Source organism: Zonotrichia albicollis, chromosome 31 (genome assembly GCF_047830755.1).
Source record: "Zonotrichia albicollis isolate bZonAlb1 chromosome 31, bZonAlb1.hap1, whole genome shotgun sequence".
NCBI lineage: Eukaryota > Metazoa > Chordata > Aves > Passeriformes > Passerellidae > Zonotrichia > Zonotrichia albicollis.
In genome coordinates this window covers 2,251,344-2,264,898 of record NC_133849.1, presented here as the reverse complement: position 1 = coordinate 2,264,898, position 13,555 = coordinate 2,251,344, and the positions used below count along the sequence as shown (strand labels likewise).

The 13,555-nt window shown below is 51.6% G+C and overlaps 1 long non-coding RNA gene across 1 annotated transcript; it reads right to left on the bottom strand.

The window, feature by feature from the left end:
* Positions 1–2,046: 2,046 nt before the first annotated feature.
* Positions 2,047–4,345, bottom strand: LOC141725922 (uncharacterized). Its single transcript, XR_012577490.1, has 2 exons — positions 3,403–4,345; positions 2,047–3,159 (listed from the first exon to the last, which is right to left on the bottom strand). It is a non-coding gene; the product is annotated as an uncharacterized LOC141725922 (long non-coding RNA).
* Positions 4,346–13,555: the final 9,210 nt, after the last annotated feature.

Below are 13,555 nucleotides of genomic sequence, written 5' to 3'. Positions count from 1 at the left end.
CCAATCTGTCACTGAACGGGCTCATGGCTCCCTCGAACGTCTCTTGGTACAATAGAAAGGGAGGGCCAGAGATAGCACCCCTGACAAGAGACTGCAGAAAGCCCTTTATGTTTTAAAATTTTTGAATTGTTATTTGATGGACCCCAACCCACCGATTGTTCGACATTTTAATTGTAATTCACAATTGCAACAAAAGGGAAAAAAACCCTGCCTTAATGAAGGATCCAGAATCTGGTAAGATATTGGGGCCTGATCCTTAGTTCACGTCGTGTCACCATTGAGTCAGGAACAGGAGTCAGGTGACACATGAAGTCTAACTCTCTTCAGGAGACTAATAATAATTTTATTAGAAACCCGTTCCTTTTTATACACTGCTCTGAAACAGGTGGACCTGATTGGTCCTTTAATCAATACACTTCACATGATTGGCTACTTAAGGAAACACACTTTAGTAAACCTCTTATGAGAAAACAACTGTTCAAAACACCAGCTGCAACATTGTTTTAATTCTTTCTCTGAGACTTCTCAAAACTCCCCAGAACAATTCCCGGTAAAGTTTATCTGGCTTTCTCTCTCTTACCAGGCTGCCAGTATCCACAACCTGGGGTAGAGGTTTTGCTTGTGTCTCCATAGAGAATGGTCCCATGTGAATTCCAGCAAAGAATGTGACGCCGTTTTGAGAATCTTTGAGTGCATGCCCTGAAGATTCACCTTGAACACCAATACTGGCGGAGAACCCTTGTGAATAGGACCCCAACACCACATCAGCAACTGTTTAACCTCTAACAGACTTATGCCCTTGGGAAAATGGTTAAGGTTACCCAGTGGTATCAGCGTTAACAGGGCTAGGAAAACTTCTGGGGAACTGGAAACTTGGTGGATGGATAACAATTTTCGTTAAAATAGCCTTATATGTATTAGGCATTGTATTATGTATTGTTATGCTTATTCTTTGTATTTTACAGTGTGTGAAAAAATTAATAGACAAGTCACGTAAGAGTGTATTTTTGTTTGAACAGATAGGGGGATGTATGGGGAATAAAACAGAGAGTACAGTGGAACTGATAAAGGGACCTGTTATCTGAGGACTGATCAAGACAAAACTATGGGAAAGACAGACACAGATAAAGGTTCTCAGGGCAAGAAGTGACCAAGAAAAATATTGTGAGACTTAGTGATAAGATAATGTTAACAGGTGACCTAATGTCCTGAAGAATGTGTAACCAGTGGGAAATTGTTACCAAAAATAGAGCCCTATATAAGCACCATACAAATCAAACCTTATATAAACCCTTGCTATACTCAATAAAATTGGCTTCTGATCTAATCTCAGATGTCTGTCTCTTCATCGTCGATAAGCCTGGTTCTGGGTGATCCCCGTTGGGTGTGGGCCAGGTGTTGGAGAGATTTTTTTCTATTCTTCTTGTGCTGCTGTGATTTGGTTGGCAATAAATTCACTCCCTGTGCCCAGGCTGGGTTTGGTGTCCCTGGGCCAGTCCTCAGGGCGGGATCACTCCCATTCCTGCTCTCAACTCCCAGGCCTCTCCACAGCCAATCAGAGAATGTGATGAACAAGAGTCAGCCAATCAGAGAGAGCAGGTCTGATGACTCACCACTTGCTGGGCAGACCCTCAGCACCCAGTGTTCCCCACCTGGCCCACACCCTCCCTGCCCAGTCACGCCCCAATCCTCCCTGCCCAATCACAGGAGGTCTCAGCCAGGTGCAAGGCCACCGGAAGGGGCTGTGGCTGCCACCAGCTCAGGAGCTCTGTGGGCAGAGAAAAGGGGGTGACACCGGGACTGGGGACACTCACAGGGCGTCCCTTAATTACGCCTCCATTTGTGTTGGCTCAAGTGAGAGCTTCTGGAGAATCTATTCCCACACACAGGACACTCATTGGGCCTCTGCCCAGTGAGGATGTGCCTGTGGGTGACGAGGGTGGAGTTGTGCCTGAAGCCCTTCCCGCAGTCGGGGCAGCGGAAGGGCCTCTCCTCTGTGTGAATCTGCTGATGTACTGAAGCACGGACAGACAACTCTTCAACTAATTAAAGCTGAAAAGAAGGGTATTTTATTGCAGCGCTGGACACATGAGGAATCATTTCCAAATGCAGGTGCAAGGAGTTGCAGACTCCTGCTCTCTATTTATACAGAAAAGGCTTTACATATCCAAGCAGTTTCTAAGGAGGTGTAGTATATAATCATTATCTGCCCACTTTGTATTATAATCAGCTGAATACCTAAAATGGCTGCGCAATTGCACTCCCTTAATTGGGCCAGTGGGATTTTGAAATAAGGGAGTGGGCGTATGGGAAGAAGAAAGCTCTCTTTCTCATGGTAAACTCTTCACTCATGGCCAGTTGGCAGGACTTTTTGATCTGCTGATCACAATCAAGCCTCTCCTAACGGTTTGATTATTCTTAATGCAAGATATTTCTATGGTCTCTGCTCCTTCACAATTGCTACATCTATCCCTGTCACTCCTAGCTTTACTTTCTAATATATTTGTTACTCTTTCACTAAGGTATGTGATTTTGCTAGCGAATTTAGCTTCTTAACAAATTTTAAAATCTTAACTAAAATATGTAACCTTCTACTATCTCAGTAATATTCCCAGCTGGCCCCTGGACTCATCCAGAGTTTTCAATTATCATAAATACATTTCCAGCTTACCCCTTGACTCATTACGATGAGATTGCAGCTGCTCAGAAACCACTTCCTACACTCGGGACACTCATAGGGCCTCTCCCCAGTGTGGACCTTGCAGTGATTGATGAGGCTGCAGCTCCACCCAAAGCCCTTCCCACACTCCCCACATTTGTAGGGCCGTTCCCCATGTGGACCACCTGGTGCTGGATCATGTCTGAGCTCCAGAGCTCTGGCTGAAGCCCTTCCCACATTCCAAGCACTTGTGGGATTTCTGCCAGCCATGAGTTGTCTCTGCCACCTCTGAGTTCCAAATGGATCTCCAGCTGCCTTCTGGGGGCACCTTTCCTCCTCACAGCTCCCAGGGCTGCGTTTGCAACTCCTCCTTATATGGCATCTCCAGGGCTTATCCTCTCCATTGGATTCCCATGCCATGGAGCTGCTCAAAATGGCCTCTTCCATGAGGTTCTGCAGCAGGGATTTGCTCTCCCTGGTCTCTGTCTGCAGCTCAGTGTCTGGGGTAAGAAAAGGAAAGGAAGGAATGAGGAAGAAAGAAGGACAGAATGAGAAAGGGAAGGAGCTATGGACAAGGACAGGATGGGATGTGCCTCTGTGCCAGAGGGAAGGGGAAGGAGATCCCCCCAGTTCCTCCCTGGCAGGACGGCATTGGTAGTGGGGTTGTCCTGCAGCCAGGGAAAATGTTGGGCTGAGACATGGAGCAGAGGAGAGGGGGAAAGGGGCAGCGACTTCCTTCTCACCTGCCTCATGTCCCAGGCCATCTTCCTTTTCCTCGCAGCCTCCTCCATCTCCATCCAGACAAAGTTTGGGATTGACAAATCCTGGCTTGGGGGAAAAACAACAGGTGAGACCCTTGGTCCTGCTTCCCAAGCCCAGCTCGAGAAGTAACTGCCCTGTTCACAGGCAGGCAGGCCCAGACCCTGCTCATCTCCAGCTTCCCCCACCCCTGCAGGCTGCCAGGATCCCCCAGCTCCAGGATTGGCCTTTGCTGCTCTCCCCACTCTGATGCCAATCAGAGCCCCAAAATCAAGGTCCCCCCTCAACTGGTACCACCACCCCAGCCAGTACAGACAGTTTGCCACAGGAACCCTCCACAATTCTCCATAGGGGCATCTGCATCTCACTTTTGGGGCATCTGCAAGATCCAAACATCCCCCCCTCTGTAAACAAACCCTCCCAGAGACCCCCAAATGGATTTGGGGTGAGCTCCCCCTCCCCGCTCACCTGTGAGATCTGGGGGGTTGATGCTGCCAGGACCAGGGGAGCTGCAGACTCAGTGGGAAAGCGGGAAAACCGTGGGGTTCTGCTGTGGTTCCTCCTCTTCCTCTTCCTGTTCCTGCTCTTCCTTTTCCCATCCTCCGCCTCCTCTCTCCCTCCTCTTCCTATTGCTCCTCGTCCCTGCCCACTCCAGATCCTACTTTCACACCCTTGTCTGTCCCACGGCTGCAGCGTTTGGGTGGAGGGAACCAGAGAACTTCCCATGAGCCCCCCAGCGATGGGCAGGGGGCTTGGGAACCCACCCAGTGCAGATCCATTCCCCTCCAGAGCCCCAGGGAATCACTCCAGGAATCAAGCAGTGGGGACACAATGGGATCCCCACTGAACCACGCTTTGTCTATCCCATCCCCTCTCCCATCGTTCCCCCAACCCAAGAACCCCTCCCAATTCAGTCTTGGGATCCCATCCCTCTCACACTCTGAATCCTCTTTTCCCCTGCACTCCTACCCCTTCCCCATCATGCTTTCAGCTTCACCTCTCGTCCCTGTGTTTGGTTTTGGGGGATACAGGCTCCTCCTGCTCAGTCTGGGGGGGGTCAGATCCCCACTTCCCCTCAATGTATTCAGCTCCTGGATGCTTTTTCCTGGGAGCAATCCCTGAGTTTTGGGACTTTTGGGGTGTCGTTTAAGAGTGTAACATCTCTGTCTGGCTTTCCCCTCCCTGCTGTGGCCCCTCAGCTGCCCCTGACACCCTGGGGGCGCTGGGATTTCCCTCCTGGGACAAGAATGTTCATCCCCTTCCAGGAGCCCAATGCCTGGCTGGGGCTTCAGGTCAGAGGGTCCTTGAGCAGCTGCCCCAGAACCTCCCCCTGGGTCACCCAGCAGAGCCAGAGCCACTTGGCCTGGGTTCCCCAAAGGCCTCAGCAAGCCCCAGGACCCTCCCAGGAACCCTCAACTCCCTCCAACCCAGCATCCCCCACATCCCCTATAAGTTTTCCCCATGGCACTGGCCATGGCCATGTCCCCACAAGTCGCTGGCCATGTCCCAACATGTCCTCACCCATGGCTGTCTCCCCACCATGTTTCCATCCCTGTCATTGTTCCCCACATCTCCATCCATGCCCATGTCCACACATGTCCCCATGAATGGCTATGGCTCCCTCCATGTCCATGTGTCCCTATGTCAGTCTCCATGTCTGTGTCCCACCATATCTGTGTTGTATCATGACCACAGCCATGTCTTAGCTCAATGTCTACTTTTACCTCAAGATTAGATATTTTAAAGGCATGAAGAGAAATTAAAAGAAAATCAAGACCATAACAAAAGGATTTCAGTGTCCATGCTGGCTGAGGATCCACGTGCTTGGGCAGAAGGCAAGAACCTTTTCTGGTGGAGTTTCTATCCCACTGTCTCCAAAATCTTGGTCTTTGCCCCAGTTTTTCACCATTTGGCTACGGAAGACACCCTTGGGCAATAGGAAATGAAAATCGTGGAATCCCTGAAGTTGGAAAAGACCTTGTCCCGGTTCAGGACAAATTTGGGAGAGAACCCCCAAAGGGGTTCCTCTAGACCCCATTGGCCCCTCCCCCAACTGGTTCAGGAAAAATAAAAGACCTCCTTGAAGAAAAGTGGAAAAACCTGTTTATTACGCAATAAAACCTAAACAGTATTAAACAATAAAACCTCTTGCTGCTCTAAAAGAGAAACAAACTCACGAAGTCCCTTCCGTGGGCTGTAGCTTGGCTCACTCAGTCTCTTATCAGTCCCTCTGGTGCTGGAAATGCAACGGCCCAGGCCCGGCCTGGTGGGCCACAGGTGTGAGCTGCCAGTGCTCCCCTGGGTGTTCAGGCCAGAGCAGGTTTAATCCTTGGCTGGAATCCTCTGCAATCCTGGCCACCCTCCTCTGCCATCTCCAGCCACTGGGGCCAAGCCTTGCTGCCACTGCTGCAGCTTCAGCGCTGCCTGGGCCTGCACTGCCACAGCTGCTGGGGAACACCAGGGCACAATTCCACTCTGGGGCTCACTCACACCCACACTCTGGGCTGCCTGCCACTGCATTGCTGCGAAATGTACCGATTTCGGTTCTTTTAAATATATTTTCTCTACTCAGGTTTGGTTTGTCTTTGCCTTGAGGAAAGGAATTTTAAAGGTTTTATTTAAGGGATGTTACACCATTCAATGGAGATGAGTTCAACCTCTCAACACACGGGGAATAGCCCAAAAGACCCCCACAGAGATAACGAGCAGCAACAAAACATCAACATTGCCCAGCAGCAAACAGCGACCAACAGCTACCCCAGACACTGCCCCCGGCAGAGCTGGAGACACCTGGGCTGGAAAAGGCTGAGAAGGAAATCCACGAGTTTGGACCTAATTTACATCAGAGGGGAAGAAATCTGGGTCTAATAGGAAACCAAACACTTAAAACTTACACAACTTGGAAGCAATGAACATTAAACCAGTGGATTTCTGTGGGTTTTGGATGGTATAAAGTTTAGGAAAACTCTAGGAAAACTCACGTGTCATTCAACAATTTTCTCTCCACACTCGGGCTGTGTGTGAGTGAAATGATTTCTGTTGTACATCCTGGCCAGAATCAAGTAATGCCTTGACTTTTTAACACTGGAAATGTTGGAGAGTTTTGGCTCTTCCCACCATTCTGGTGATGAGATTACAACATTAGAATGTTTTTTTCTTATTGATCCTTCTATTGGTCAGTAAGTTTTGGGTCAGGGGTGTCAGAATCAATTTCTATTCTTAGGAGTAGAGGCTTTTCAGGTATGTGTGTGCTTGTCTCTTAGTGATGGCACAATTTTGGTTTGGATTTCTCCATGCTCACCTTTAGGATGCATTTGGAAAAACCAGAAGAGGTTTAAATGCGACGCTTTAACTCATAAACAGTTAACAGAATACTATTGTAAAATAGGAAAAAACAGACATCAAAAAAAAAGGCAAAGGAAGGTGGGTGGGAAAGGAAAAGGGGAGTCACCAGGTTACTGCCCTGGAAGAGAAGCTTTGGTTCTAGTCAGCCTGAGAGGAGCTTTCGAAATGCAAATGAACACTGCTGGGCAAAGTGTGGACAATGCACCTGGGTCTCTTGCCCGGGGCAGGAATTGGGCTGATTCCCTCTGCCCCTCACCCCAAGCTCTGCCTGCTGGCACTGATGGAATTTGCACAGCTCAAGGCAGAGCCCAGGGGGAGGATATCTGACCCTGCAACACAAACGGGTGAAGCTGCAAAAGGAAACAGCAAATGGAGAATGTTGAGAAAACTTCACTTGAAAAAGTGGGGGGAATCATCCCTCTGCCAACTCCAACATGTGCTGTCACTGTCTATGTTATATAGGGTGGATTACAGCATGGTGGCTGTTGCTACCACAAGTTCAGGAAAGCAGTTGGGAACACAAGTATTTGATGTTTAAATTACAGAAAATTGGCCAATTGATGCAGCCCTGGCTCCTGAGGCAGTGCAAACAATGGGAAAAACATCAACATCCACCAGAACAAATCCTACAACACCATGAACCAGCCCCTGGGAACCCGAACCAATTCATATCAGGAGCCACAGAACCCATTTCTCATTTCAATGACATCATTAGATAACAAGGCTGTCCACAGAATAACAACCAACCAGACAGCTCCAGCTCCTGAACTTCCTGCTGACCAATCCACGGAAATGAGGAACACAATAATTCACCATGGGATGGGATCAGATCATCTGGTAGCAGAAGGAGGAGGAGTTAATGAAAAATTAAATGACTCAAACTGCTGTTGGCAAATAGATGACAAAGGAAAAGCAGTGAAATAGAAAACAAAGGAAACAAAAAAGCAGGTTATGTTCCAGCTAAAACGTGGAAAGGATGGCAATGGGACACGGTTTTGTGGCTCCATGACAGACCATGGGTTAAACAAATGCTGTTTCTCCTCGGATGTGCTACAGCAACTCTCATCTTTTTACCATGCTCCACACCTTGAGAGTGCAGCTCATTCACCAGTGGAGAGAGGGGATGCAGCCAGGCCTCCTGATGCAGAAACGGCTACAGAACGACAGGGAATGAGGGCACTGAGAATAATCCCAAAACCAAAGACACAGGCAAAAAAACCCAAAAAAAAAAACCCAAAACAATTCACTGAGTGAATCTGCCTGGAGATAGGGCCAGGGACGTGTAGATAAGGAAGGGAGAAACCATCAGTTTCAAAACCTGTTACTAATTAACATGGACTGCTGCTCAGACAAACTCCCGCTGAATTCCTGAACTTCGGGAAGAACAAAGACTGAACAGAGCCATGGTTATCGGCTGTTATACAAAAGTGGGGGTGCACATTAACGAGGACATGCAGTTGGTGGATCGGGAGCTCTGAACCTTCCAAGCACCACAGCCAGTGGGCAAACGGAGAGGGAGATGAGGCCGGGAAATGAGGATGAAAAGGAGGCTGCGAACTACAACGATGGCAGAGAGCGCACGGCAAATGCCCCACGGCCTCTCCCTCTGCTCAGCAATAAAGTCACTTTTACAGGACTCCTCTGTCTCCTCTGGGCACAAAAACCTCCGGCCACGGCAATTTCCCCGCACAGCCCCGGGCACGGGGCAGCCCCCTCTGTCCCAGCCACAGCAACCGGGCCGAGCCAGCGCTGCTCCGGCAGCGGCTCCTGCCGGAGGAGACCGCGGGCAGCCGCTCCCGCAGCGCCCTCACGCCAGCGGCAACACGGGCCGGACACGGCACAACGAACCCGCCCGAGCCCCCTTCCGCCCCCGAGGCCCGCAGCCAGCCCCGAGCCCCCGCACAACCCAGCGCGGCTCCCACCTGCGCTGCGGCCGCCTCCGAGCTCCGCCGCCGACTCACCGCGCTCCGGCTGCTGCCGACAATGGCGCCGCTGCCCAGCCACGGCCGCTCTCAGCTCGCCACAGGGGCCCTGCTCCGCCCCGCTCCCACCAATCAGCGCGCCACAACCACGACTGACGGCACCATCGCCCAATCGCAGCCAGGGGCGGGCTCTGCACACGGCACAGCCCCGCCCCGCGCTCTCCGGGCCCCCTGGGCTGCGTGAGGGCAGAGCCGGAGCTGAGGAACAGCCCTGGAACGGGCCCGGCTGGGAGGGGGATTAAGCTGAAAACACAAACTTCTCCGCAGCTCTCGCCACGGCTTTCCCGGCACTGCGGCTCCGGTGGCTCCGGTGGCTCCGGCTCAGCGGGACGCCCTGGAGCCTCACTTCTCCTACCCCTAATTAGGAGCATCAGTGCATCGCTTTGATTTCCCCCAAAAACGGGAAAACCGTCCCAAACCCCTGTGGATGAGTGGGGGAGGGGAGAGATTTCTGACAGAAAACTCCAAAAACTCAGAGCAGAATAATGAGAAGTAAGTGAAGACCCTTAAATCCAGCTTTCCCCCACGCCTCCCTCCTTCCAGCTGCACCTCCTACCCCGGCCGTGCCGCAGACAGGGAATGGGGCCGGGCTCAGTTCATGCCCCGGGGCTTCTCCCTCTGCTCAAGGACAGGAGTCGCTCCCCTGCTGCACCCTGGGCTCTCTCCCACCGGACACTTCTCCAGGAACTTCTCCAAGCTGAGTCCATCCCACGGGGCACAGCCCCCTCCAAGTGCTGCAGCGTGGGTCACTGTGCCCCGGGGTCAGTCCTGCCAGGACAGGCTGCTCCAGCGGGGCCCTCTGGCCGCGGGGTCACAGCCTCCTCTCAGGCATCGCCGTGCTCAGCGTGGCTGCTCCGGGGGCTGCAGGGGGATCTCTGCATCCCCATGGATCTGCAGGGGGATCTCTGGATCCTCATGGATTTGCAGGGGGATCTCTGCAGCCCCATGGATCTGCAGGGGGATCTCTGCAGCCCCATGGATCTCTGCATCCGACATCGCCGTCCTTGGAGTCACCAGGAATAGGCTGAGCTCTACCTGAAGCTCTTCTCACATTCCCCACACCCTTCCCAGCACAGGGAGGGTTTTTCCTCCTCACAGCTCCCCGGGCTGACAAGGAGTGGAAGAGACACGGAGAAGGGAAAAGGAAAAGTCAGAAGGAGAGGAGGGAACAAGGGAGAAAGAGATGGGAAAGGAACGTGGATGGATGAAGGATAGAATGAGGAGAGGAAGGAGGGTGGACAAGGAGCAGATGGGATTTGCCTCCATGGCAGAGGGAAGGGGAAGGAGATCCCCCCAGTCCATCCCTGGCAGGATGGCGTTGGCAGTGAGGCTGTCCTGCAGCGATGCTGGGCTGGGAGATGGAGCAGCAGAGAGGGGAAAGGGGCAGTGATTCCTCCTGCCCTGCCTGGCTGTCCCAGCCTGGAGCGTCCTGGCGCTGCCGAGGCCCTTGGAGCGTCCGGCACTCCGGAGCCCGAAGCTCACGGCTGCTTTATAAAGCTGACAAAGTCGGCAGGATGGGCCTGGGTATGATCTGCAGCAAACTCGGTTTATTGGTACAGGAACAGGGCACAGAGCTGAACAGGACCCAGGGACAAAGACACGGTGCAAGCTGAGGGCACAGGGGGTTTTTACATGGGGTAGTGAGGGTGGAGCTGAGGGTCAGGGTCCAATGGATATGGGGGAAAATGGTGCAGAGGAGGAGTTAAGGGTCAGGTCAGCTAATGGGGAAACAGGGCCAGAGGAATGCAGTAAATTAGGGCCAATGGAGAGACAGAGAGGGAGAACATTCTAGGGACAAACCAGATACCGGTAATAGGGGGTAAACTAGAGTAATTAGGCCAAAGGGCCAATGGGGTAACATAACTTTACATAAATGAGCATGTGCCTGCAAAGATCTGTGGGAGAAGCAAGCTTCTCACCATAACCTTGAAATCTATTCCTCTTATTGGGGACCAGTCCTCCGCGAGTGGAAGATTAAACTCTAATGGTAGGCCCATGGGTGTTGTGGTGTGTTGCAATATCCTGTTTTACCGTCTCCCTTCCCCCTCGCCCCTCGCTGAGTGTGCCCTGTCAATCAGGCTAACATACCAGCAAGGCGTTGTGTGATAGGTGACCCTAGTACCTGGAGACCCTGCCCCTTCACCTGGTTGGTGACTCACCTGTCCCCTCCCCTTCCCCTGTCCTGAGCTTAAAATGTGAATGAGACCATGCGGCCTTTATTCTGTTATCAGCAGTAGCCCAGTGCAGACATATCTGTGCTCATGGAATAAACATCTGGCTACCTTCTAGCAGAATCCGCTCCCTTCTTTTCTTCACCATCGCCAGAAGCTCTCCCCTGAGGAGAACGGAGTCCTGTCTTGTGCCCCGCTGCACTCTGCCGCCAGCCAAGGTATCTTTGAAGTAAAACACCGCAGAGCTGCCTGTGGCCCAGCAGCGAAGGTCAGAACTGGCCTGGGCACCATCTAACTGGTTATATTGGGATACATATTCCAATATATTGGCGTCCCTGTGGGTGGGCAAGCGACCCTGAGCCCAAAAACGGACTCGCAGTTCCTCAGAGAAGCTTCTGCCAGCCGTGCATCCAGCTGAAAGGAGCCTGGCTTCAAGACTCCCAGCTAGAGACTTTGGGAATACTCCCAGAAAAAGTTTCGTGGACTGTTCGGTGCCTTTGGAAAGCCCTGCTTCATTGTGGTGAGCAGATTTTCCAGAGGAAGAAAAGGGGAGCCTCTCTTGCACCCAGAGAGAGGTCCTTTTCCGGTGGAGACCTGCCTGTACCCAGCCTACAGCTTCCATTTCACGTGAGTATCTCTGCTTTCGGTAGAGCAGAAGCTCAAAAACAGACTCTGCCGCGAGTTCTGTTCCTTTTTGCCTTTGCATTTTGGCTGCGCAGCCCCACAGATGAGAATTCATAGCGTTCTAGTGTTAGCTTTCCTGCTGCGTGTTTCACTGTTTTTTAGAATTCGCGCCAGAGCGGGATCGCTCTCTGCCCTTCCCCCCCCGGCTCAGCAGCGTGTTCAGACACGTGTTAGGAGATTTTCTTTCTCTTTCTCTTTGCGGGGGAGGGGGGGGCTCTCTTTCCACGTGGCCGGGGGACCTGCGAGGTCGGGAGTGCTCTGCACACGCGGCGGCGGGGGGGGGCCCGGTTTCGGCTGCCACGTGGAGTGGCTGCTGTCTCTGCTCCGCGGGGGGGCTGCATTCCACCGCGGGGGAGGCTTTGTTTCTGCCTCGGCTCGGCAGGGCGTGCCCGGCTGCCGCTGCCCGGGAATTTTAAAAGCAGTATATACAGCTGCATTGTGAAGCTTTTGTCTGCTCGTTATCGCTTTCTATCTGTGGTTTTTTTAGAAATTGGTAGCTGAATTAAGCTTTGTTTTTGGTCAGGCGGGATTAAGTACTTTGCTTTTTAACATGGGTTCCAAACTTAGCATTGTACAAAGGGGAGTGTATTATCATATTGTTAGCATTTTAATCAAGAGTAATGTGAAATTCTCTAAAGGAAAATTGAAACAGTTTATAAGATGGCTTTTTCTGCAGTTCCCAAACATTTCCCCTGAAGAAATCCACAATATTCAATTCTGGGATAAAGTTGGGAATGAATTGATAACCTTAGGACAATCTGGCAAATTACCCTCAGCTAAATTTGTGTTCTGGAGTTTGCAAATTCGAACAGCATTGCTCAAACAAAAGGAAATGGAGAAAAAGTCAAATGTAAAGCCATGTGCCTCTGCTCTCCCTGTTCCTCCCTCTCCCTCTAAAACCCCTAAACCTCTTTCCCCAAAAAAATCCCGAGCACGTGTTAGCTTTTCGGAGAGCAGTGATGTCCAAAATGGCCCCCAGTCCCTAGGGGGTGCACAAGATGGTGGGTGCCACGTGGCATCTTCCCAAACCGGGTCTTCTTCTTCCCAAAATCCTCTTAAGCATTCCAAAATTCCATCCCCATCCCCCTCTCCTCCTGTTCCTCGTGACACCTTTCCCCCTCCCCCCGCCTTTCCTGCAGTACCCTCAGCTCCGCCCCTCTACTCCTGCCAGGGGGCGTCTGCTGACGTGATGTCACCAGGTGACCCCGCCCTCTGTTCCCACGGTATCCCCGCCCCCTGCCAGCCCCTTGACCCCGCCCCTTGTTCCCACGGTTTCCCCGCCCCTTGCCGGCTCCCTGTCCCCGCCCCCTCCCCGGGTTCCCACGGTGGGGACATACCCACTGCCTGTCCCCAAACCTGTAGCTGTGATCCCAATGCTTCTGATTCCAGGGATACAGAGCAGGGGACAGCAGACCCAATGATGGTGCCATGTTGTCACTGGCCCCTGTTACGTTTCAGCCTGCAGCTCAAGCAGGAGCAGCCCCAACTGCTAATTGGAGTTCTTTTGGACGACAATTGATTAAAGAGATCTGTAAATCTCATAAGGAATATGGTCCACACAGTCCATATTTCCGTGGCCTTTTAAATTCTGAATTAAGTAGGACTATTGTAGTTCCACATGATTTAAAACAACTGTTTTCATGTCTCATGACATCCACGGAATTCAAATTATGGGAATCAGCATTGAAACAACTGCTAAAAGATGCTCTCCCAAGCTTACAGGCTGATCCAAACACAGCAAAAGACAACAATGGTAACCCCATTACTATTGACCACCTCTGTGGTGAGGGTCAATGGTCTTCTCCCTCAGTCCAAGCTGCTGCAATTCCTGCAGAAACACTTGAGAAAGTAAAGGAAGCAGCTGAAAAAGCATTCTTTTCCCTCCAACCTGAGGGGCCTTTTGAGCCCTATAGTAAAATCAAACAACTACCATCAGAGCCTTTTGTGAAATTTGT